The 27,734-nt window shown below is 40.8% G+C and overlaps 1 protein-coding gene across 6 annotated transcripts in view; it reads right to left on the bottom strand.

The window, feature by feature from the left end:
* CRACD (capping protein inhibiting regulator of actin dynamics) overlaps positions 1 to 27,734 on the bottom strand; it is a 143,649-nt gene that overhangs the window by 109,273 nt on the left and 6,642 nt on the right. Inside the window, exon 1 of one of the 6 annotated variants that reach the window (XM_076336292.1) lies at positions 24,967 to 25,156. The exons of the other annotated variants lie outside the window; for them this stretch is intronic. The gene's annotated coding sequence lies outside the window, so the exon portion shown is untranslated. Of the gene's footprint in view, positions 1 to 24,966; positions 25,157 to 27,734 lie in introns of those variants that run through there. 6 annotated transcript variants of the gene reach the window in all.

Here is a 27,734-nt window from a genome sequence, read left to right as displayed (position 1 = left end):
TAGTAATGGTCCAGCCACATTAGGACAAAGATACAGATAACTCTACCCTGAAATGACACAGTAGCAGGAAAATTAAGATGTATTTAAATTAGTGCTTGATTTTAAATAGTATATATTTTCCTTTTTACAGTATTGCACAGTATCTATCCATTTCATGGTTTTCACTTAAATCTCAATTTCTAGATTTTCTTCCATCTACTGTGACAATTTTTCATAACTGAAGATCATTAGTATTTTAAAGGACTGAATCATTTCGGATGTGTGTATTACACTTGTAAGAATAATTTGTGAAATCATTTATGGTTTATTGAAAGTTAATAACCCATCATCCTCCCATCCAAAAAACTTCAGACCCTAAAGAGATGAGAACAATTTTAAGAAAGGGATTTACGCGATTTTGAAATAGTGTCACCTTCAAACCCATTTTTCTCCCTTACTCTTTATTTTATTTGCAAATTAAAATGGCAAAACAAGATTGAAGCCAATTTGGTTCCAATTAGTTCTGCACCAAGATGAAGCAAAGGGAATCTAGTGGAGAGTCATTATGAGCCTGAAACAGATGTGGAAGTGATCATTGCTATTGTGCCATGAGATGCCACATACTGTTTCATTTGAGTTTTTTAATGTAGATGGTGGGCTGTTTGAAGCATTATGTTAACAAGATCAATTAATTTGTACTCTTTAAAAGTCAAGTTTTTGAGCCACCAGTGTAACAGAATCATCTGTATTATTCATTTTTCTAACTGGGAGATTGTTTTTAATAATTCAGTATTTATACTGGGCTCTTGACCATCATACACTGATCTAAAGAGAGCTAAAATGTCCATATAACATTCAGGAACTTTAGGTAATAAACTAGAATAAGCATGAATATATGGCTCTTAAGTTAAACATTTAATTACAGCTTTAAAAGGCAGAAGACAGAAATATTTTTACTGGCTTAAAGAAAAAAAGAGCCAGATTTATTCCTGGAAGTACTGGCAGAGCATTCGGAATGGGTGTTTTGTTTTGAAACAGAAACTCTTAGAAGAATCAGGATCTGACATCGAAGCAGCATTAAAATTCAGTTTAAGGACAAGAAACTGGGCGAGCATTGTTTGGTGACAAGCCAGGTCCAGACAACCTTCAAAACCAATTATAGCGTTATCTGCATAAGCCTTTACATCATTGAATCATAACATATATTGGAGACAAAAAGCAACAAAACCCTTCATACACATCTGTTGACAGTCGATGGAGACTTAAGGAAAAGGAAAAATTCAGAAAAAGAGAAATGCACAAAAAGGAAAAGTCATGCACGCCCCACATGTTCTAGTGTTGGTAGGCTGTCCACATCCATTATGTTGTGGCTTTTGGGACTGGAAGGTACTCGAAAACCGGAACCACGTTTCTGCTTCATTATAATAAATCTCTGCCAACGAGTTTGGTGCCATGCAAGTCAGAGCTATATCCAGCATCAACAACATCTCTACGTAATGGTAACTTCAATGGTAAAGGGACACACACATCATTTCCATTCAGGTCACTAGCAGACCTGGTCAAAGCCAGAGAATTGTAAGAAAAATCCTATTTACAAGCAGAAACAAAGGTAATTTATCTGTAACTATTTTCAAGCTAAATATTTTTAAGCATTTTGGCATTAAATATTCCCAAGCAAATGTAGCCTGGATTACCACACCATTTACATCTTGTCTCTGAGTGCAGTCTTACACACCCTGCTGATCTCAGAGCTCCTCCTCCACCTTCCCCACTGGCAGCCAGCTGACGGAGCGTGCAGGCAGGCAGCTGGGCCGTATCACAGAGGTTCCCACTGGCTCCCCGCTCTGCAGGTGCTGACCCCATCACCCAGCAAGGCAGAAGTCAAAATTTCCCAAGAACAGGCTCTTGTGTCACTTGCCGGGATAATAATCCAAGGAGAGCCGTAAGAGGCAGCAGCTCCCGGGCTAGCCTGCTCCAGCCAGGTTGGCTCTCACCAGGTTCCCACAGGCTTTCGGAAAATTGCCCTTTCTCCCAGAAAAAAAGGTGTGCTAATTCTTAAAAAACCCTACGAGATGCTGTCCCACCTAGTGGGAGCACCACTGTCTTCCCCTCTGCCGCCCAGGCAAAACAGGAGAACTTGCTGTAAAGACACATCGTGTATTTCTAGTACAGTTTGTAAAAGTTTTAAAAACATCCTGAGAAACAGATGCGGTAAGGATTCCACAAGTGGTTTAAATTAAAACATACGGAGATCCTAAAAGCTTAGAAAAGCCTTTACTGGAGGGGAAAAATATTAAATAAATGCTTCCTACATCTTAACTGTTACAATGTGCAAATACTAACTTGTTATCTATTAGATTATGTTAAGCAGATGTAATTGGAGAGGGAACCTGCACCATAAAAAGATAAACCTTCTATCTTTAATGCAGTAATTATTTCACATTTATTGGCTAGAAGCCAGATGCATTCTCATGTTTATTACAAATTCCAGTTAAAAAGATCTTATTTAGCTGTTTGAGTTGGTAACATTTGCCTGTTCCAAACTTTCATAAATTATCAGTCCTGCTGAAAATCCAAGACCAAAACTTTGTCGGTTCTGTGCAAGTAATAACGAGGTAAATTTAAAATGTATCTGACTCCAGTCTCTGATTTTCACCTCTCAGGTGTATCCAATGCCAAATCTATTACCTGCATGGCTGCACTCTCAGGGAGTGGGAACTAGGTATTTTTTCCTCACATTTCATCCAGTTCTAACTTTTTCTTCCCAAAACCCATAAAACCTCCACAGTTGTTTATGTCTGAAAGACAAAATTAATAGCTGTTTTTAAGTCAAAATCTCACGAACCATTCTACCTGGCACAGAGGAGCTGGAACCTCGCTGACTTCAACTGTTAATATCCTTCATGCACAGCCTGAACAGAAATTAATTCAATGTCGAGTTCAAGCCTTTTTGGACACTTTCAATTTAGCTGCTGTATTCTTCAAAACCTACACAAAACCTTGTATTTAAGAGTGAATCTTAGGAACATCCTAAAAACTGATAAATTTTGGAATTTTGCAAAGCAAGTCCTTAATGGTCTGTCTTATACTCCCAGAATGACAACACAGCAGATAGAGAGGGACACTCTCCCCTCAGCTGTTCAAAGGTATGACAGGTCTCTGATGCAATCCTCCAACATAAGAAATCTTCCCCCAAAAAGTGAGAATCCAGCCTTTTGAATCCAGCCTTTCAGTTCTAAAAGTCCCCCGATCACAAAGCTACATTAAAGAATATTAAGCTTACTTAAGTTTACCTGAACAGCTAAAATGTTAAATGCAATTTAATCACTTAGCTCCCAGGGTTGCCTGACAGCTTAACTAAAGCAATTAATTAAAAACAACAACTTTCAGTAGAAGATGCTATGAAAGAGCAAGCGTTTACTATCCTATACTAACAAAAGTAGTAAGTACTTCTCCTCAAGACAAGATTGATCTCTGCCCGGTGTTTTGATCAGCTCAATGCCTATCTAGCCCTGGCAATGACTTCCCCAGCATGTGGTGGGGTGGTATACCATTGGTGTCATCTCCCCTGGACTTCCCCAGCCATGGAGGTATATACCACGGGTGTGACCTCTCCTGGACTTCCCCAGCCATGGGGGTATATACCACGGGTGTGACCTCTCCTGGACCTCCCCAGACATGGGGGTATATACCACGGGTGTGACCTCTCCTGGACTTCCCCAGCCATACGCATCACACCCATGGTATACCACCCCCTGGTATAGTCTTCCAGCTTTTAGTGACCAAGGACTTCCTGAACCAGAAACAGTACCTTTACATTTAAGAGCTCGTGACAGATTTCTCCTCCGCGAGTTTGTCTAACCAGCGGTTGAAACTTTATAAAATCTTAGCATTTTATCACATTCTGTGTAGCAAACCTACCATCACACAGGAAGCAGGTGCAATTGCAATGGTTCAGTGGCGTACAAACAGCAAGGTGGGTTAGAGGAGTTGACACAACATAGTCACCTTGTTCTGAGAGCCAGCATCCCATCCAAAACCCTCTCTAGTAATTCTGAGTGCGTAAGACAAAACTGTAATTGGAGCCAGACATAGTAGTTCAGACTTAATGCAGTGCGCAAGCTTAAAAAATGTGTTAATGCCAAAATGAAGTCCACGTATCAACAGTTTTGTGCTGCCTTCCAAAATACAGCCGTTTCCACAGCAGCCTGGGGTTTGTGTGCCTGGTAAAGGATGCCACAAACCTGTGTCGGGGTCTGCCCTCGTATTGTACCCTGGCTATCATGTATTCCTCTAAAACAATGTTCAGTGTTACACTCTTCAATTTTTGCTCAGCAGATGGGTATCTAAAAATGAAGCGTGAGTATGAATACTGATGACTTTGTACGTACAGGGGGGAAAAAATGCAGAACGCATACCATTCTCACTCAAGACAGCAAGATTTCAGAACATCTTAAAATCATGGAAAATGGGTAAACTGAGAACTCAGAAAAATCTTATTTTGCAGAAATTGACATTTTCAACGAGCTTTTGGCTGCAGAGCTGCCATTATGCCAATGAAGATTTAGACAACAAGGTTAAACCCTTCCTTCATCAGTAATGCCTGTTTACTTCTAATGGCCCCTTCCAGAATAGCCAAAAAGCTCTTATGTTTGGATTAAATAACTCTATCAACCATTAAGGAGCATTTAGATCAAATATATATATTCTTGAACATATTTTGAGTACCGTGCGCCGTGCAGTACTGACCTTAAGTACAGTGCAGTAAGCAGGAAAGAAACAAGTTGCTTTTTTTCCCCAGTTACCTATCTGAATACACACAGGAACACGATGATAAAAATTATATCAAATGTTGGCACATTTCTGCTCACATCACTGGATCCAGACTCATCGCAAACAACCAACTGTGCTATGGAAGATAAACTGACCGTGTATTTTTCTCCTTTTTCTATAAATCTGGCAAGTATACGCTTGTACAGTAGTTTCTCATCCAATTTCAAAGAAAAAACAAATGATACAACACTTCTGCCATACTGCAAATTTTTATTCACTTTAGGAGCCGTAGATTTTGAGGAGATGCTTTTGCACAGACCTATTCTAATATAAGAGACTTCAGTAAGAAATAAATTGATTTCTTTACAAGTAATAAGCAAAATTACATGCAGACTTTGTGGATTAATAATGTTAAATATATGAAATCCATCACTAAAGAAATTTCACAGAATCAAAGAGCTGGCTGGAAGTTAACACAGACATATAAATGAGATATGAGAAATTTGTGCTTTAGATACCTAAATTCCTTTTCTTGATACATAGCTATTTAAGTGATACAGATCCTGTAAAGTTAGTAAAGATCTTGATAATGAGATTTACAACTTGTTACCCAGATAGTTGACTGGGTTCATCCAGAAATTTCCACAAGAGACCAGGCACTTATTAATGTGAAGGTAAGGTGATTAGCCGAATGCTTTATTTGTCATCACAGAAGTAATTCAAGGGGTTTAATCAAATCCCTATCATTAATCTGACTGAAAGACATGTGTCTGAGTCCATTACCCTTCTTTAAAAACTAATATCACCAGGTTTTATTTTATCTTTCATGTTTGTCTAACACCAATTTTACTTGTACTGCTGTGGGAGAAATCGGTGGCTCATTAATTCGTGGATGAAAATATTTATTTTGTTCCCCGAAAGACACATTCCTAGTTTTATTTAAATACAGGTTGGATTTCAGTTTCCTCTGCATTGGGAAGAAGAGAAGCAAGTCTTGCATTCCTATTGGTTAATTAAACCGAAAAGTTAGGGCCACTATATGTAAGCACAGCACATTTTACAGAGAAACATTTAGCTCCATACACAGCACCTTTGGTGTCAGCTCCATTTCTGGAGCTAAAACTAAAGTTTGTTTTAGTCCAACAAAATATATTGTGAAACATGGTAATATTCTGGTCTTACAAAGCATAATACCTGTTTTTCTGTGTGCCTGTGAGTGCTGTAAATACACAAAGTTATTTTAAAAAGCTGACATTCTGTTTGTTTTTAAGGAGAAACAATGGAGAAGCGGGGAGCCCCGCGTTCAGGGAAAGCACGGCCAACAAAAATAATGGCTATCTCTACAGCTCTGACTGCTAATGACATCCAGAAAGGCGCTGGCAGAGCAAAAGTGCTGAGAATTGTCTAACTAATGTTTAAATAGGACCCCAGGAGCCATACAGGAATTGGGCGAAAAAAATATTAGTCCCTCAGAGCAAACATTACAGCAGTTGCAGCACATCTGAACCAGTGAGCTAAGGAACTGGGTGTCCATTCCTGCAGCTCTGGTAACATGGCATTCAGCTCTAGAAGAGCACACGGCAGGCATTTTACGCTGAAGGTGAGGTATGGCTTTTCATGAAATAGTTTGGTGGGGGAAAAAAATGCTTTTTTGCTTGCTCTTTTTGATTGGTATTCCAAACATAATACATGCTTTGTGCAAGAGCCACAGAGGGTTGAGAAGGCACCTGGACATAGAACATCCTCGCACTTGGATGGAAAATGTGCTTCAATTTATAGGACAAGCTTGGGTGATCCAAGCCTCATGTTTTTTGCAAAGAGCTAGATTCTCAGCGTGCTGCTCCCAACGCATTGTCCCAGAACACGAGGCAGTGCACCAAGCTGTTGTGGATGCCCCATCCCTGGAAGTGTTCAAGGCCAGGTTGGATGGGGCTTTGAGCAACCTGGTCTAGTGGAAGGTGTCCCTGCCCATGGCAGGGGGGTTGGACTAGATGATCTTTAAGGTCCCTTCCAACCCAAACCATTCTATGATTCTCTGAGAAACCGTGAACCAGAATAGAGCGGTCTGCCCTGGAAATACAGTGATTTGGAAAGGCAACCAGCAGATATTAATGGTATGTTTTGTAGCCTGACTGTTAGCAATGCCCAGCTGCAGGTCAAAATCAACAAGATGAACATTTGACAGCTCACTTCATCCAGAGCCAAGGGCAAATGCAGAATGGATCCATCACTTTGGCCTGTATTCCTGAAGGCAAATGGCTGCCAGGAAAGAGGAGGCCTTCACGTATTAGATGTGACAGGTAGCCAGCAGCAACAGGCACTCACATTAAGCCTAACATTGTGATCCCAAGGTGAGGGGCATTGTCAGCTCCCTCAGTGACAGAACCCCCCACCAGGGACAGCTTTGTCATGGCAGAGCGTGTAAAGACCTTGTGCTGCTTCCAACAGGAAGACGCTTTCTAGAAGTGTCAGCTATTCAAGCTATAATGAATAAAGTATTATACATATATATATAAAAAAGGCTAGTCTAGTAGATGGGGGTGAAGGCATTGATAGAATAATAAAATTTGACCAAAGCAAACTCAATGAGAGCCAGACAAATTCATTGAAGGGTCTACGTGGAATGTCAGATCTAAAGAAAAATCCAGAGTGGGTTTACTGGCCCCTGACACACAGCAAGTAAATGTAACCACACCAGTTTGTTCTGCTCCACAGGATTCCGGCAAAGGATTTCCCCTTTACTTGTCAGCGAAGTCACTAAGGCAAGCATTGCGTTCTGCCTCTGCGTTTTAAAGTTACTGGGATCTTAAGCCTTTTTCCCTTTACGAAGCATTCCAAACTGACAGACAAATTTCTGAAACCAAAGCCTGTGCACCCTGCCTACAAAGAGACTGGGAGACCACATAGTACAGAAATCTTAAAGCCTGTGAGATCTTGTCATCACCAGAGCACAGACTGTCCCAGGATTCAGCTGTCAGTAGGTGTTGGAAACGCTAACTCCAGATAAAATCCACAGAAGTCCTCTGGTCTCCAAAGCACACCCTGGCAACTGGTTGGCTGTAAGGAGCTCAGTCCTCCAGAGCTGTGTTTGCAGACTTGTGAGGGGCCTAGTGGGTTACAACTGCTCTGTTATCCAGGTCTTTCAGTAGTGGGACACGTTACCGGCCGGACCTATCCCTCTCAGGTTGCAAGGAGAGCCAGGGGCAGTTGGGGACGGGAAAGCACAAGAAAGGAACATGGGAAGAATAGCACCCTGGGCACCACCTCCCAGAAAAGTTTATAACTTGGGTCCTGCAAGCAGGAAGAAGAGACCATTGAAAGCCTGTCACAAAGTAGGATCCGCAGATGGGCTTTGCTAGGGCTTCCAATTAATCTCCCAACAACTTATCATAATTAGATTATAAAAGATGCTAACTTGCACCCTGACTGCACAACTTGCTTGGTTGCATGAACTGCATCTCCCTTTTGAGCAGTCATCATTCTTTAACTGAAGACGGACATTTGGGGGAAACAAAAAGGGATGTTAACTGTTCGTGAGCATGTAAACAACCTTCAAATCAGGACTTTGGAATATGGTCTGATAGATTGTTTTGTTTATATTCTACATGTTCTACAAAGAAAGGATAGTTTCTTTAAACTGATTAGATTTCTGGGCAGTTAACTGATCTTCCTATAATCATTACTGTTAAAAGTTTCTGCTTTCAGAAAAGGGAACAACACTGCAACTCTAAAAGATTTCAAACTATAAACAGATAGATTCCCACCTCTGAATCTCTTAATCTATGAGCTTCCAGATTTCTTCTGTATCCTACACAATGTAGACATAAGTGATGACTGCTCTTGCAGGTAATTGAAACTAACAGCATGACACCACCAGGTAGCATGACATCTTGTATACGTTTGTTATCCTGGTGAGGACCCATCACTCTAATAAATACATTTCACATTTGCGTACAAAATCAGATATGACTTTGGACAAGATGATAATGACTTCATAAATCTTCCAAAGACAAACTTCCCTAGTGAGTAGAAAATAATCTGCTTTTTCAAATCCAAATGACAAAAATACAACACAGCACTTGTTTAAATAAAGGATTTCCTACTCGGGACTGTTTGTGCGCACAAGGATGTACTGCAATAATCAAAGGCAAAGAAGAGGCAGGAAGAACGATCAGCACAGAACGAGACACAAACTACATACTTCTGCTGCATATTTGTATACTTTAAGCAGGTTTTAAAGCTTCCACAAATTTTCAGTAGTTTATTATGTTGGAAGAGCATCATTCTGATACTTTGATTAACAAAATAAAGAAACAAAATACTCCTTTAAGGAGTTGTTGTGGTTGTTTTATCATGCATTCAAAAAGGCTTCTGTATGTACGGATGGTGTTACCTGGAGTTAGTACATCCTAGCATCCCTCAAGCATATGAAAAAGCAAGAAGTTGTTTCAAGAACAGTTCCGGGTTTGGAACTAGGCATAATCTAAGTGCAGACATTGTCTCTTAATTATTAAACTTACCGAGAACTTTATTAAAAACTCCTCCACAGCAGACATGTGAACTCTGATGAAAACAACTCACTGCTTATGGAAAGGGAGCCACAGCAACATGCAGCAATATTCAGAAGATCATCTGAAAGTATGTGAAGCCTGTGGTCTGGAAAAGGACTCTCACATCCTGTTTGTACCACTGACTGCCTAATGACATTGGACAAGTCTTAGTTTTACATTATTCCCTCTCATTTTTACTGATGCATATGTGGATAAAAGTATTTGTGATGAAATATTCCCACCCACAATAATATACTAAGGATGCGTTACTTATCACTTATATAACACCAGCATTATTTTTTTTAAAGAGGATTGTGTAATATAAAGGATTAACATTCTTCAAAACCGAAAGTATATGCAGTACAACAGCAGTTAGAGGCAGACTGGTGGACTGATCAAACCCTTCTTCTGGCTAAAGTGCCATTGTAAATCACTTTAACACAGTCAGCACTGAGTAAGCTGGGACTAAAGGAAAATGCACAAACCAACTGCCATGAAAGGTTGACAATCTACTTGCTCTGCTAAAATAAATGTTTAAATAATAACAATAATAATGGTAATAATAAATCAATGAAACATTTAAACTGTTTTTTTGAACTGCCACTAATGCCACCAAATGTTCTGCTGAGGAAATGGGGTTTAGTTAATAAAACATTATAAATTGACTTCTCCCCTCACATTGTGCGTGATTATTTCAACTTCCTTCCTCTCTGCCAGAGCAGCCAGGATCCCTGTGCCCATGTCTCACTGGAACTTCAGGAATTTCAGCTGACAGAGCGCGTTACAGCGAACACGGCTTTATAACCTCTCTGAATTCTTCCACTTTCTAGCAAAAGCTTTGTACTCACCCACCTTTATTTTTGTTGCAGTTGCTAGGATGCCTTGGCGACAGACACCAGAAAGATCTATGATCTAGAGACAAAGTCGGAAGCAGGTGTAATCCACACCAGCCCAAAAGGTGGGTGGGAGGCTTGTGCCACCGATCTTTGCAGCAGCGCAGATCCCTTGCAGCAGCACAAGTGCTACCTGGGACAGAGCAAATCCGCTTGCTGCCATCTCAGCCTCTTTGCATCTTACCTGTCTCCCGGGCTGGACGCAAAGGACAGATCTCAGCCTCCCACCACTGCGGAGGGAGGAAAAGCGCCTCTCTTAACTTGGGCACCTACCCCAGCCAAGTCTGAGGAGCATTGGATCTGCCCTGTGCTGGGGCAGATTTCCCCTCCTCGCTGGGGGTCAATGTACCAAAGCAGTAAAAATAGATACTGCACCTTTACTGCTCAGGACTGTGCCTGCTTCGACTGCAAAAATCTGCTTCTTGCATGGGCTGTTGTGACCAGACACCACCAGTCTTTACAGATGAGCAGAGGTGGCCAGAATTGGCTTCCAAACACCACAGTGATAGTTCCTTGGTGAAGCTCACGCAGGTGCTGGCAAAGACTGTGCTAGAAACAAAGCACAAACGATGTATGCGCTTGTTTAAAAAGCACGTACAAAGAGGGCTTTTTCTTTTAAATGTTGCTCATAGAATTCTGCATTTTAAAAGGCAATCACAGTAAGGCAGTTATTGAGAATAAGATATCATTTTTCAGGATGATAAATTAAAATAGTTTCATTAAGTATTAAACATCTCTTCTGAAGGAACTGCCCCTTATTTAGATAAAATCTGCGTGTCATTCTACAAAATTAATGTTTTCTGTGCTAACAGTGTTGCGGAGGAAGAGCTTTAAGTTGGATTCATCCAAACAACCTTACTTGCTTTACTTTCTTATAGAAAAAAGTGTCATTGCCAGACTGACTGTAGTAGGAAAATTACAATGTAGTGCTACACCATAGTTAAAAATCCTTTTGGCCTCTAATGTTTGTTGGAAAAGTTGTTCTGAGCATAAAAGAACAGATGCTGACAGCCATAGCTATTCTCGGTGTTCATGCCAGTGAGCCATATTTACTTGAAAAGGCTATTCATAATATGAATAGTGCTTCATCTGAAGAGAACTCTATTATACAAGCCGGTATATATTTGCAGCAAAAGGGACCCCCCCGCACACACCCACTGATTTTTTTTTTCCCCCTTTATCCAGCTTTACTTGTTTTACAACCTCTTTTTGTTGTATTTGCTGCTTCACTGCTCTGAACACTTCTTGTTTACACGTTGCCTAAAACAACAAACACTAAGCAATTCATAATATAAATGGGGAAATGTATTAGCAGACTGGTATAAGAATCCACAAAATGTAAAGTTTTAGAAGATAAAATTCTAAGAAATCTGATCTGTATATCCTTTTATGATATAGTTTTCTCCCTAAAAGCATCCACAGTTGCTGTCCCCCCCCATGCCCAGCAACAGGAGCATCAGTTGTAGCACTAGTGTACATAGACCACTGGAGCCTTGACACAGCTTTTTTAGTCGTGGTATTCAGCTAGACTAGACAGCAATGACAACAATATCAGATTTGCCCAACCTACAAAGAAAACAAACATTTCCAAGTACCTTCTTGCTAGAGGAGGAATCCTGCACTCTGTGCAAAGCGGGACCATACTCTATTACCGAGCTATGTCAGATGCACCCTAGCCACAGAAAGCATTCCTCCTGCCCACGTCTGTGCTATCTATGCTCCTGTCAGCAGGAGCAGCCATTCAAAACTTCTGGCACCATCCAGTCCCTGACAACAGGCTGGTACAGATCAGGTTCCCTCAGAGAGTACACGGGTAGCAGTCCAGCCACGGTCCCCATCCAGGCATCAGAAGGAGGATCACCCCCTCGCTGAAAGGAAGAGGGAACATCCCTGTTACATTAACAGTGAAAATGTCCCGCAACCCTGTTACTGCCATCAGCTGGAAATCTGCATAGGTGGCCATGGAGCAAACCAGCTGGGCTTGGTCATCATTGCCATGCACATGTTGGTTTATAGAAGTTTCAGTGGTTTAGGAGGGTAGCTCCAAGCCTTGTCTGCTCCAGCATCCCTTCCCCAGCCAAAGCAGAACGAACCCCCATGTTCGCCATGGTCAAACAGCAGAGCGAAAGGTCCTTTTTTCCTGTGCAGCCCTTGGAGCTGCATCTACACGCTTCCACTCCTGAGTGAGAGTGCTGCACAAGACTCAAGGCTAAAATAATTGCTGAAAAAGGGTTCCTGTGTATAAAGTGCTAACGACTTCTTCAGGGCTGTCTAACGACAGCTGAGACAGGATCAAAACTCATGTTTAAAAGAAAGCAGTGTCACATTAAGATGACATTTTCAAAAAAAGTCACATATATGAACTGAGCTGAAATGTATCCGATATGAAAAATTCACTCACAAAGTCTTCCTCTTTGTTATCTTCTCCAGTAACTCTACATTCCCTTCTTTACTTCCACACATAACTTTTCTTAGCAGTTGCTACAAACCTTTTGACATGTATAATGTAAATTGTAGAATTAGATTTTACGTCATAGTATCCAGAAGAGGAAAAAACTCATCTTTAAAATTGAAGTTTAGAACTTATGTTCTAAATAACTGTCAGTTAACGGGCTCCTGAATTAACCAGAAGTAGACTCCCAGGCTGGGTTCAGTTCCTCTGCTTCCCGAGTTTAAGAATCACTACAAAATCTGAAATGCACAGAATAACGTAATTAAATCTTTGTTTCTCTGCACCTGTTGAAGATTTCTATCCCACTCCTTACGTAAGTAGACAGGAAGACTTATTAGAAGGATTTTCCCTAAGAGAAGCAAAGTTGTTTTCACAAGCATTTATTATTTTCTTGCATTTTTATGTCTGTTTCACTGCAGGTGAAAGGTGCAACATCAATGTTTTGGTTTTAAGAAGATTAGATTAGAAATTGGTTTTAAAATTTGATTAACAGCAACACGTCATAGGTCTCGTCCATTCCATCGCATGTGTAATACTCTGTTTTGATGCAGGTATGGTGAAAGAAGGAGTTCAAGAGGCAGACTACAATTTCAGCCCTGAAATAGTGCTGTAACACTATGTGGCTCTATTAAACAATTTTTTAAAAGCGAGGAACTTCCACATGTGCTGAAGCATGCTACTGCTAGAAGAATACTTGACAGATATTTGATTTGCAATATAGGTATTGCCTTACTGTGTCCCTACTGAAGGTTGGTAGCTTGGCAATCAAGGACACAAAAGCAATTTTCTTTTCCTACTCCCGTCCTCATCCTACTCTTAAAACATGACTATTAGTACTCAAACTAACCATACTGCAGTCAAGGCTGTAAAAAGCCCAGTTACATTTATCTTTGAAGTACCTCGTTCATGATAAATTACTTCAGTTACATACATGGGGAAAATTATACAAATATCAACTCTAACATGAGGACATTCCCTTTTCCCTATCACATAAGCACGCATTTTCAACTGAACTTCGAGATACCATATCCACTGCAAAATAGACAGCATGCTTCCTTTTTTACAAGTTCTTTTGTGGAAGAATAGCCATTTCAACGTATTAATCTGCACCTAAATGTAATATTTTAAAAAGAATTGATGAAAAAGGTCTCGTATTTATCCGGATAGAAAACCGACAATATTGGTAAACTGCTGAGTAAGGCTGATCACCTTTCAAAAAGCTTAGGCAAACACAAGATTTGAACAACCTAATTGCCCACCAAGAGCACAACAACATTTTTATATCGTACATGTTTGATGCCTGTACTGATATCCTACTCAAATCTGCAGTCCGTATAAATGGTATAGTGACTTCTTCCTTGGGGTGACAGAATACATTTATTTAGATTCCAGCTTGTCATACAGCACAGTCTCATGCCCCAGAGTGACTTGACTTATTCTGTTGTCTAGCGTAGCACAGTAGCCGCTTTCAACACTGAAACTGGTTTCTGACATTATATATTGTCAACTCCATTTGCAAACAGCCAACTTGAAATGATCGCTGTGAATGGAAAGCACGCACAGCAAACAGGGGCTGCTTGACAGCAAGCCTACTTTTGAGAGCCGGGTCACGCATTCACCGCCAAATTTTTTAGTTCATCACATCTAATCTGTAACATGCATAGCAAATCACTTAAGCACAAAAAATGTCATATAAAACCAGTAATGACTTATGATACAAGTTACAGAGTCTGCTGATTCTCTCCACCATTTTGAAAGCTCTTAATTTGCAATGGGCAGCTGAGCTCGTGGGACTCTTCTTGTTTGGCGCCTTGCACCGGTTTCTTTTCATACCTTTATCTTATTCATTACATACATTAGATGGTTGTCTTGGGCACTGAAAAGCAAAAAGGAGTGTATCACTAATCCAGCAATGCTGGATGCATCATACCTGTGAAAAGATTCTCTCTATACTAGACAGCAACGTTGCTCCACTGAAGTCCTGGGGAGCACTGCAACCCGTATCAGAGCAGAAAGAGGTCTTCAGAGATCAAGCTAAAGCACAGATGTTTGAATTAATCTTCCAATGACTAGAAATTCTTGAGTGAAAAATAGATCACTGTTATTACTGTTAAGAGTCCAAGGCAAAGACTCACCAATCCTTAAAGTATGACAGAATATTGTATAGGCAGGAAAATATATCTGGCTCGTTATGGAGATACGAAGAGAGGTTGCCTGTTCCCACATGGAAATTAATCAATAAGTTTGCTAGGGATTAGTTTTCACAAATTCTGATGCTCTTCTGAGTTTAAGGCCCAAAGCTGGTGCTCCAAGTTTTCTGCCTTAATCTAGATCTGTTTACCCAACTCATGGAATCCTTCAGCAAGTCGAGAGGATAGTTTCTCCAGAGTTGGATCTTTTTCTGTTTCTTCTTCATAGAGACAAAGTCATCTTGAGGTCAGCATAACTAAAACTGACTTCTTGCTCCCAGGCATATCACTGTGAACTCTTACTTATTTTAGACAGTAAATTTAACATCTGTTTTGGACTATCATAATGTCCTGGTTTTGGCTGGGATGGAGTTAATTTTCTTCCTAGTAGCTGGTACAGTGCTGTGTTTTGGATTTAGCATGAGAATAATGTGATAACACACCGATGTTTCAGCTGTTGCTAAGCAGTGTTTATACTAAGTCAAGGACTTTTCAGCTTCCCATACTCTGCCAGCGAGGAGGTGCACAAGAAGCTGGGAGGGAGCACAGCCGGGACAGCTGACCCAAACTGGCCAAAGGGATATTCTATACCACATGACATCATGCTCAGTATATAAGCTGGGGGGAGTTGGCCGGGGGGCAGCGATCACTGCTCTGGGACTGGCTGGGCGTCGGTCAGGGGGTGGTGAGCGGTTGCATCAATTTTTTTTTCCTTTCCCTGGGTTTTTTTGGTTTTTCTCTCTCTCTCTTGTTGTTTTACTTTCCATTATTATTATTATTATTATTATTATTATTATTATTATTATTTCAAGTATTAAACTGTTCTTATCTCAACCCATGAGTTTTCTCGCTTTTGCTCTTCCAATTCTCTCCCCCATCCCACCAGGGGGCAGGGGAAGGGTGAGCGAGCGGCTGTATGGAGCTTAGTTGCTGACTGGGGTTAAACCACGGCACATAACTAAGACATCACTTCTTGCAAGTCCTAGCAAGGATCAGATCTCTCTTCATCTACAAACCCAGAATTCTTATCTCAGTCAACCCTCATTATCTTCCATACTGACCAGAGAAACGTGTGTTTTCCTGGCCTAGCACAATGCGGTTCCAGCCTCACTGCTATTAGGGGGCTGGTGGTTTTGGACACTACCAGAACAAATTTGTCACGCGTATTAAACACATGCATGCACAGGCACATACAAACATATAACCCAAGACGCAAGAACATCTTCAGGGTCCTCTCTGCTTTTACGTATGTCTTCAAGAGAAATTTATTCCTGTGGACTCCAGTTATACTCCACCAACATATCACTTTGTTTGGTCTAGAAGCACAAAGGCATTAAACAATGTAATCAAACTGTTGAGTTACCAGATGAAGTAGTATAGATGTTGCTGCATATATTTTCACAGATAATCAAGCAGAAGAACACAGTGGTTAAAGGCTTAGCCTGAAGTTACACAAGTGTGCGAAAGCCAGAACTACAAGAAAGACATTTGACTCTAACCCACAGCTCTGCATTTGTCAGTCTTTGGTCACGGCCAACCTGGTATTCCTCATTTGTCAACTTAATGTCCCAAGTCATTTGCTGTCCCCCACTGGGCATTAAGTGACTTGCATTGCTTTTCTTGAAGCTACACATAGATAAGCTTTGTCTGCATGAAAAGGAAAAATGTAATAAACAGTGTATGGACTTTAATTTTGGTGTAACCTAGATCAGTTACAAAACAACTTCAATAAGTTGAGCTAAAACAGAAATAAAAAATATTCATGATACCTTTCAATTAAACCAGCTTTAAAGTATCTTCTCAGATCAAACTGTCACGGACTTTTCCAAAAGCCTTTTTCTACAGTAGGAGAAGATAGATCTGGGTGAGCATTATCCTTCAGAGTGCTTCAGCGATTAGTAGTTGCAGAAAAAAATACAACTCTTGCCTGAGACAGCAGACCTATTTCATGTGGTAACTGTTTCACTTTTCCCTTTCTTAATGAGAATTTAGCTTTTTCAGGAAGCCCACAGCTGACAGGAGATCTACATCTCACTATTAAAAAACTCAGTATTCTTCCTGCTTACTTTAATAATAAGAAAGAAAAAGGGTAATGTTTAGAAGACAGCTCTTTATGCACACAGACACACAAGCACAGGAGGACTCCAGCTTTTCTGTTAATAGTATATTATAGAATTCTACACCATTCTGTATTTTCTAATGCCCTGGAAAACTCTCTCCTTCACTCCAGATGTCAACAACCTCCACAATTACTCTTTCTTACTCCAGTACCTGAATCACCAGCTCCTGCCAACGGGAGGCCTGCCAGTTCAGGGAGAGCAGAGTACTGCCATACAAACGTGCAACCTGAAGAAGAAGTGGTGAATGCTTTTCAGTAACAATGTGCACTGTAGTTCAGGCACACAGTGTGACCAGATCCCCTATGCCAATGAAATGCCCACTGCTTTCTGTCCAGAAGAGGTTACTTACGAAAAGGACATACATGCTTATGCTCCTAAAAGTAAATGGCTGTTCCTGGGGTAAACTTTCCACACAAGAGGAAAGTGCCATTTTGCAGTGGATATCAGCCTGCATACAAGTAACAAAACCGCCTCCAGTGACTCAGAGAGGACGTGCAAATGAGAGACTGTGACCAGGAGGCTGGAGCCAAAGCGGCCGCAGATGTGGAGGCAGCTGAGCCCACTGCACGGATTACCCAGCCAGGCAGTGCTAGGGCAGCGCTGCTCTTACCTGCAGAGCCTGGCTGTGGGGCATACGGCACCCCTCACACTGCCCCAGCCATCGGATAAGCAGAGAAAGGTTCGCTTTTTTGGATGGATCAAGACAGCCCATTGCATTTGTTGACAGAGAAAAAGGTCTTCGACCTGAAGTGTTTTAATCGTGCAGTGTGAGTGACACGGGTCCAAATTCCTCCACCTCCTGACGGAGTTTTAAAACAGATCCAACACTTCAGACAATTAGCAGAATGCTACACCAAAAACATCTATGTAGCCTTCAAGATCAGTCACCTGTAATCAGGGACGGCACACTACCAGCCAGCTGTGAACCTAAAAACGCATGCTCCCCCCCCCAGCACAGCACTCACAGCCAGAAGTGGTAAACCCAGATCCTCAGGAAGGCTCTAAAGCAGTCACACAATTTTTGGACCATAGCTTTTTTTTTTTTCCTGGTGTCCTGCCAACTTGGAGACCAGCTAGAGTTCACATTTACCTGCAAGAAACTGCAAATAATCTGAAAGGTTTAGTTATCATCTCCCCTTCGCCAGCAATGAAAATGTAGTGTATATTGCTGGGGAAAATATTCCTATACTGTTTCTTATTTTGCATGGTGGCAGTAACTGACATGACACTAATGCTATATTCAACTGCTCATAGTTAAAACCAGACACAGATGTAGGAAGAATAAGCACAGAGCAAAAAAACATGTTACTTTCGGGAAAAAGGGAGGAGAATCTGAATAGGTACAGTCTACTTGATTTTTCAAGGAAGTTTATGAACCTTGGCAGAAAAGGTTTTCATAATTACAACAGAAAAAAGATTTGAGAAACAGACGCACCTGAACAGATGAAAAGGTATATATTTTTTATTATTATTTATCTTACAAAACACAGTAATAGTTTAGGTGATCAGGAAACTGTTCACAGAAAGCAATGCTGACTAGTGCCTTTGGTGGACAGGTCTATTATACATTATCCTGACAATTATCTGAGACTACTAAAGCCAGGCGTGTGTCTTAAATAACCTATGTTGACCAGAGAATGCCCTTCATGTCCTTCAGATATGAAAATAATGTGTCAAGGACTCACTGTGAATGGCCTTATGAACAGGAGATCTGTCACGGTACATGAAATATTAAAATATAAAGTTAGTGTCCCCTTAACAGACATTAGAATTTAGAGAGAAAAAATATTTTTCTCTATATTCTCTATTATTTTCTCTATATATTCTATACATAGAATTTTCTCTATCCTAATGTGTCCCTAGCAGACATTAGAATTTATGGAGAAAAATTATTTTTCCTAAAGCAAAATATTCTTCTCTACTAAACTGTTCTCTGCTGTAATGTACTAGAGTTAGAAACATCAAACCACCATACCGTGTATTAACCTACAAACCATTTATTGTTATAATATTAAAAGGCCATGGTACCAGTGTATTAAGCATGGTATTAATGCATTAAGTAATAGTTGAGCAAAAATACAGTCACTAGACAGATAATTGAGTTAGATTTGCCTTAGGCACTAAATATACTTTATTATACCGTCTTCCAAAGTGTTTTCATATGAAGAAAAAGAACAAGTAACCTATATAGTGAAAACATGTAATTTCATACCATGAACCAGTTTTGCATTCCCCCTTTAGATGCGTTTTATGCAAAAAGAAAGAAAAAGTATCCACTTTGTAAACAGATGTGTATTTTTATCAGCCTTGATCCTTTCTGTGAAGCCTGCTGTGAGGCGCAGTGCTTATTTACACTCTAAAGCACTGGAAAGAACTTGAGTTTCACCAAGTCAGTCCCAGTGTTTCCTCCATTAGAAAAATTATTTAGTTTTAAAACAACCCATCTCCCTAGGCATAGAACAGATGTACACATTGACAATACGAAATACTAACGAACAAGTTTGTATGGCAGAATTAATGACTGTTGATGAACATTAGTTCCTTAAATATTTAGAAAATAAGGAATATTTTGCAAGGCGAATGAGGGACTGTTATTTGTCTGTTGCTAAATAAAAAAAATATTAATAATGTTGAACATTATGACACTGGAATCCCAGGGAAGATGCAAAATATTAGTGCAGCTCGTAGAAGATAAAATAAAAACATGAATACCAATTATTTTTCAAGGAAACTCCATGTCAAATAAGACTAGATTGCATGAAAACTGAAAGAATGAGACAGTATGTATCGCACATTAGCAAAATCTTAGGCGTTCCCTCAGTGGAAAAAGGAAAAAAAAAAAAAAAGAAATGAGGCACAAGTTACAAGAATAGCAGCAACTCGGAGAAAGAATGAAAGTACCACAGTCAGTCAGGTGGAGACAACGTACGTGACTGACATGAAAGCCAATATATGTGCAGCACAGCGCTGCTTCTCCTTTTAATCTTTTATAAACTTAACAGAGCATTTTACAGGGAGGGTAAAACCCGCTGACCGGTGGAGCCATCCCAGCAGCGGCATTCCCTCACGCCTGGCAGGGCTTTACTGCCTTTTTATCAGACGGTGTACTGGGGAAGTGGGCCAGCAGCTGCCTGTGCCAGGATCGGGGGATCTACGCAAGGACAGAAATGTGTCCCATACTTAATATTTATCAGAAATTTTGCCATTTAAGTAAGGAAGCTGTCATGTCATTTATTGCTACCTGCATGCATTTTGCCCACGTGTAAAATAAAGATACGTTTATCAGGGGGATCCAGGTTCAGCACTGCAGACCAAGAGGTTACCTTGAGAATCACCCAAAGTGGCAAACTGCTGCTTTAAAAGCGCAGGCTCTGTGCCTGCGTGCTGCTTTCTCCCCAGCCTGACTACACACACCGAATTCACATGGCTATCAATTGCACGAGAAGCCCACGTGCTTTTTCCTACATGGGAAGGATGAAGGAGCAGACAGAACATCCAGAATTTATAGCCTCCTTCTTGTGCATTACCTTGTGCAGTGAGGTTGTCCTCCCTATTTTTTAGACCTACTTACCAGCTGCAAGTTCATTTATTTACTTTTGGCATTATTTTAACACAACTGACCAAGCAGACTTCCAGATCTTGGTGAAGGATAAAAAAGCCCAACAAAAAATATCTAGGAGCCAGATCTCTACCCAAGTGCAAAACGCCCCACTAACCAGGTTCATGAGGCACCTGACAAGGAGTTAAACTAAAGGTCACAGTTGCTACCACCATCGCCCACGCCTAGGATCCGTACATGCGAGCTGTCTGGTATCAGCTGTGATAAGGGATTTATGCAAAAGTAACTAAGAAATAATAAAGCACTAGCAGAAGTAATTATAGGGGAAAAAAAATCATTGCACAGCTTATGAGACATACAAACTTCTTTAGAAAAGGATGGAAGGGTCAAAATGGAAGCTGGAATGTGATGTTAAAATAAGTAAGGAACTGGCTAGTCTGGGTCTTCTTATATTCTTAAGTTCAGCAGTATTCTGCAAAATTCATACGACTCAAACATCCTTGCTGGCAATGTCACTGACAGTGCGTGACAGTAGTGTTTTGCTTCCCTGAAGCTCAAAGTTGCCATAAGACATTAATTTCTCTACTAATATCCCTAAACCCACAAAGCCAGGAAATGTAGCCACTTAACCTCTGGATTCACCACGTAGCTATTTCAACGACTCGGTGAGACTCCATTCCTGCTCTAAAAAAACAGTAACTCCTCAGAAGTCAAGAGCGGACTACTAGATACCTGCAGTTGTTTGCAGCCATCTGTATCTGCTTCCCACTTCACAGGGGATATCTGGTAGTGTTTAACAGAAATATCAAAGGTAAACATCGCTGGAATGTTTTTGGAGGGCAACCTTTGAACAGTAAAAGAAGAAAAGAGCTCACTTTCTTCAGTTACCAACTCCAGAAGTTTACAAGGTGCCAGCACATGGTGTAATCATTCTGTATTTTTCTGATTTAAATCACCCAATGAAAAACCTGAAAACAGCCATTGAGCTTTTTATTCCTCACGTTTTTCTTGAAACAGAAGACTGCTTCCCATCCCCATATACTGAGAGGTTATAAATAAAATATATTGAAGTAAGTTTCTCAAAGAAACGAATGTCTTCAGCTTCTTACCTCCCCAGGAAAAGTCTGACATCAGTTATTTGCTTACATGTTAACCACTACATAATACTAATCAATGCAGCTTATCACTTGCCACGCAACACCACTAAATAGTTGTTATTATATTATTAATATTACAAATTATTGACATTTGATAGCTTAATTATTGACATTTTATAACTTCTTGTAACAAGAGTTTTTTCTGCAACTTTAAAAGAGGGTTTGGAAAAAAAGCCCAAGCTGCCTCTTTTCTGTTGACCGATACCAACAATGCACGGTCCTACAAATGTAATTAACTGGGCTTAAAAAAAAAAAAAAAAAAAAAAAAAAAAAAAAAAAAAAAATCACACTTGCAGTCAGGAAAGGGCATAAAATAGAAATCCAAGTGGCCTCTTTGTTTGCAGACTGACAGGTTAACAAAAACTTCTGGCCTTAAAACAGGAGAAAGTTGAAACTTTCAAGTGATAAGAGAACAATGGGTAATTGCAATTAATTGCGGAGAAGTGCAAAGCTGGCACCGCAGTCCCCAGGGGCGCAAAGAGCGGAGGCAGAATTCAACACGGGCTCCATCCATAAAGCGCTGAGACCAAAAGCAAACACATACAAAGCGGCACACGTGAAGGTCACCAGATAACAGTTTGAATGATTAAACACTGCTAGAGACCCTCCCGGCACCAGTCCCAAAGCATACTTGTCTTGCTGGCATTTGCAGGTCTACTTGTGACGGTACAGCTATCGATTTCTTTAAATTCTGTCACCAGCAACCTTCCCCGCTGGACCAAATCTCTCAGACGTGAGACCACTAGTGCTCTTCAATAAACAGCAATAGAAACATACATGGAAGAGTAACTCATGGTGGTGCCGAGCTGACCCCACCACCTCCCAGCAAACCTCATAGACCCAGCCACACCGCCCAAAGGCGCTTTGAAGTACGCAGCAGAAACAGAAACTCATACTCCTTTTGCCCCTTTCTGCAAGCACCAATGACCACGTGGTGACACCTTGCTTGTGCTGCCTCTGCTCCCACGCCAGTACGTATCTCTCCCTGTGAAAATCCCTTCTCCCAGCAGTTTGGGATGGCAGTGCAGTGGGGTGGCTTTTTAAGCAGATGCTGTAAGGCTGATACACGCACAGGGACTGCGGAACTAAGATTAGGCAGGCTAGTGCTGGTCCACGAAATCATGGTCTGTGAAGTGATTTTCCTAACTTGTTATTTGGGATAATAATTAATTATATTATTTATTACATTGTATTTAACAATACACTTGTATATTTATATAGACACACGTATTTATAGATACACACACCCTTACTGTGTTATAATATTTCAATAAATACATTATTATATAATTTAATAGGTCCTAATAGTTAGGACCACAAATGTAGACTCTACATTTGGAAAAATACTATTAGTGATAGAATCCTTTCCGTATTTATATCTTTGTTGTAGATAAAAAGAAAAAAAAAAAGGCAGGGTTCTTTGGGAAGGGGGGGTTGGTTGTTCATGCGGGAAGGAAGGGAATTAAACTGAATGAGAAAAGTTAAAGGCAAGCCAAAGAGCTTCCTAGGGTGTTTCCCCTATTTCCCCCATTTTCCTTCTGTTTCATTGTGGACGAAGCAACTTCATAGTCTGAAAGTGCTGGACTTACAATGTTCCACAGCTTTAAATTATGAACTCAGTATTGTACCCTAAATCATACAGCACTGCCAAGCTGAAGTGAATATTAAAAAAGCCTTGTCAATAGTTTTCTTGGATTTTATTTGCCTACTAGAAAACAAGGTTGAGATTGGGGTTTTTTGTTTTAAAAAATGCTCTTTCTTTAGGAAACTAGTCCAATTTCCTTCAAGTTCAGTTAGGGTTATCTAAAATTTTTATAAATCCTTAATTTAAAATGAAGTTTTTCTGAAAATCCTAAACATTTGTCAGTTTTAGTATTTAGAACATTAGCTGTCTCTCAAAAATGTTCATACTGCGGCTAACTCATTCTGAGCCTTGAATCCTTCATGGTCCGAGTAAAGAAAATGAAGAAGGTGAAGAGTAAAGTCAATTATAGCCAGCAGCTATAAAGAACAGGAGACATCTACTTGACAGCCTCAGATTGACCCAAAAAAGCAAAACCCTGCACAAATTTATCCAACGATACACAAACACACATGATACTGCACCCAAAACATTACTTAAAATCATTATTACTCATGAGGTAAGCACTAACAGGTTACAGAATAGAAAAACTGAAGCTGACTTAATGGACAGTGAGGCAACATTTTTCTTCTTGTTTAGAAACAAAGGCTTGATTTGCCACACAGTAGTCATGCTCTGCTCCGAAGACCAAATGATTCATTTCCTCACAAACCTTTCTAGTGCAGTGAGCATTGTATTATCAGCATGCTTCACGCAGGCTCTAGCAGTGCACATCTAGAAGCAGATCTACAGTATATAAATATTTACAATTTATAGAACATATCTTTATATATAAAATATATAAAATTATGTTAATTATTATAGCTGTGCAACTGAAGTAGTGGCAAGCTTAATGTCACCTTCTAACAGCTACATAACATGAAAAGACTTAACGGTGCTACTAACGTGGGGAACTTGCATTAGTAGTTAGCATATGGCAAAAGTAATGAATTGAAATTTGTAAGAGCTACACAATAAAAGATGGTAATCATCAGCAGAGCCCATGACAAGTAAAGAATCAGTAAAGAACTGATTGCATATACGTAACGGAGAGTCATTGCTTGGGCTTTTTTGGATTTACTGCTGGACACTGGGACTCCATTGCGCGTTATATGGTACTGTTACTCTTGGCACATGCAATAAGGTTCTGCTGAAAGAAATGTGCATGACAAATTCAATATGCAGCTGAGTTGTGGGGCTGGGCAAAACCGAGCGACTCTGGTCCCTGGGAGATTCGACACCTGCGGTCAGTTGTGCCCTGTGCCACGAGCGAGTAGCAATACCAAAACCAAACGATGTAAATCTCAGAGAGCCAAAGGTTCCCAAAGATCAAAAGTGGCCAATGAGACAGACTTGTCACTGGAACAAACAAATCTTGATGGGAAGAGTCAACACTGCAGAGCACCCTGGAAGCAAGGAGGAGGGTGCTCCTTGCTTTTTTGAGACTACTTAACACTGTGTGGTTATTCACACACTTAAAACACAACTGTCGACTGCAATCAAAGTTATAATGTTAAGCAATTCTATTAATTGGACTGAATTAAAATTAGTTAGAAATCCTAACTGAGGCACCTACAAACTGAAGAACATAGAATTTAGGACCCCATGTGAACAGGTTAGTTTAGGTGATGTAGAGGTACACAGAAAATCCATGGAGATGGAAAGTCACTTACCAACAATTGGAGTTTCTTCAACGTATAGAGTCTTATATGCACATTCACATACTCAGTGTACATATGTAAACAAACTTTTCAGTGAAAAAACCCCCTTTGACTCCAGCATTACCCACGGGCAGCATGCTCCTTATCCCTCTGTGTCTCCATGGAAAACAAGACTGACTTTAAAATCTCAGTTCCAAAAATTAATTCTTAAACCGCTGTCCTACACGTGGTCCACTGACTTGAAGTGATTCAGATCATCTGCTGGACCACACACGGCTTGTGAGACAAAAGTTACTGTTTGACGATCTGGTGCTGGATGAATGGATGCCAAGTCTCAACCATTTCTTGACAAAAGAAGAGATGAGGGTGAGGAGTAAAGAGGCATTCCCACCAAAATACTGGATGGGACTTCCCGTAATCAAAAAAGAATTCAAATCTGACCGCAAAATTGTGATCAACCTGTCACAAGGGTTCTTTCCGAGTCGTGACAGTACAAAGGGAAATGTAACACTTGCAAATTCATGTATGTTGCACAGTTCATCTAAGTATGTGGTTGTGTTCACATAAGCATAGACTCCTGTCTTGTCCAGTGCTAACAAAACGTTAAGTGTAAGCAGAGTAACTAGAGTAAGCAGAATACGTGCTCCAGTCCTGGACCTATCTCTGGGTCAGCTGCCAATCATCAAATCTAGGACAATACTTGCAAAGCCCAGCTTGCAGCCCACCGTTAGATGAGATGTTTCTTACGCTCAATGTGACAGCCAAAGAACCAAAGCTACAGAGAGTGAGCTGCAGAAGCTCTATTCCTGCCCAGAAGAACTGCCCTTCTCTCATCGGTCACCGCTGTAAGGATGAAGAGCCATCCCACATGCCTGAAAATGGACAACCGTTGTCACAAATACCCTGGAAGAGAATCTGAGAGCCACCTAGAGCTGAAATGGCATTATCCTGTACTGGTTTTGGAGCCAGACTATAGCAAACTGAAGGTGATTTCTCAAACCAGTCAAGCTGCAAGTCGTAAACAAGCGCTCTGCAGATAAAATAAAGCAAAGTGGGGTCTAGCTGCCAATGCCACTGTCACCGTTCTGTTTGACAAACAAAAGCATTTGGCATCCTGCCAGAGTCGCAAATGGGTCTTCATCTTCTCTTTCGCTCTGACAATGTAGAATAGTTCCACGAAAACACCTGGGAGGAGAAAAAATTACTTCAGTGACCCTTCTGGCTTACAGCACAGCTACCTCTTATTGACGCAGCCTCTGGCTGGAAGGGCTCCTGAAGAGTGCCAGGAAAGGTGAGCTTTACAGCAGCGGGAACCCATCCTTTAACTTCTGGAAAGGGTGTTGCAGCATGCCAGTGTCCGAGGGGATATAATCCCAGGCCAAGCAGAGCCTTCGCTTCACATCTGAAGAAATGTTTGTGTGCTCCAAAGCCTACCTACTTCCCCCCCCCCCAGCTGCACTGCTAAGTATGACAAAAGCCATTACATAAACTCCAGAAATCTCATCTCGCTAATACCCTTTGACCACTGCCACTACAACAGTGTTACTCCTCCTGCATCCACAGCGGCTTGTAACAAAAACCTGGAAGCCAGGAGGCTCTCTGCCTTATCTGAGGAAACGCAATCACCCGAAGCGTGCAGTTTGTCAAGTATCAGGTGTTGGTATCAGGATACCAGACCCCAGTAACTCGTGACAGTGTTCGGCAGGCTGTGTGGGTGCTTGACAGATTAATCTACTTGCCAGAAAAAACACAGCAGTGTTGTTTAGTGCAACCCACCCTTGCACTGTCAACAGGCGATGTTAGAACAGGGTGACTGGGAAGAACGTCAAAACCCACATGTACAAGCTGAGGGTGCCTGTCCTTCCTCCAAACACAAGCAGCGGATGAAGCAATGACTGCCAAAGCTTCTGGGCTGGGAGCAGCATGGCACCGTTCATCATTATAACCCCCAGATGAGCCAGCGTAGGCTACAACAAAATATCTACCAAGCTTGGAACAGGATCCTGAAAGAACAAGAAAAAACAGCCCCATTTTTTTTCTTAGCAACTTACGATGCTCTGACAGCTCTGTGAAGTCCGAGTATGAGATTTCTCCTGAAGAACAGTATGAAAAAGTGCCTTATTATGAAAAATTGCCTTATTTGCCACTAGAAGCAGAAATGGGAAGCAAAAGCTCTTATCTTTTGATCTTCTTGCCATAAGAGGCAGCTCCTTTTCACGTCATTTGCAGGGTTGGGGAGGTACTAATGCTTCACACTGGGCTAGGTGGGAATTAGGACCTGATCTTTTATGTACATCACTATTACCCACTGAAGCAAAAAACCAAATATTTAAAAGAAGTCAGAATTGCAGTAGCAATCCTTTATTAGTTTTTGGTGCCTTTAGCTAAGCTTTTCATTTGAGTGTGTGAGAAATGCTTTAATTAAGCCACCTTCTGCCTCAGTTTCTCCAGTATCTTCCTGCTTCCGCAACAAATGCCACTGATGCCAGAGACCACAGCTTCCTTCGATACACAGCCATGACTCACACTGAGGGCAGATCCACTCTATGCACTCACTAAAGCTTGGGTTATGTGAGCAAAAGAAAATTCAGTAATATCATTAAAGATTGAATTAAAATAAATACATACAAAGAGGCTAAATCCTTACAAGGGAACTTTAGTTCTGGCACCTCCTTTCTTTCACTTGCAAACTTGGCAATCCCCTTTGTCAAAAGAAAAAAAGATTGAAAAATGCTTTTTTTGCATCTTTTACTTTGCACACCCGCCCAGGAGCAGTGTGG

The sequence above is a fragment of the Aptenodytes patagonicus genome, chromosome 4, assembly GCF_965638725.1.
Source record: "Aptenodytes patagonicus chromosome 4, bAptPat1.pri.cur, whole genome shotgun sequence".
In the NCBI taxonomy this organism is placed as follows: Eukaryota; Metazoa; Chordata; class Aves; order Sphenisciformes; family Spheniscidae; genus Aptenodytes; species Aptenodytes patagonicus.
This window is presented reverse-complemented; position numbering and strand designations above follow the sequence as displayed.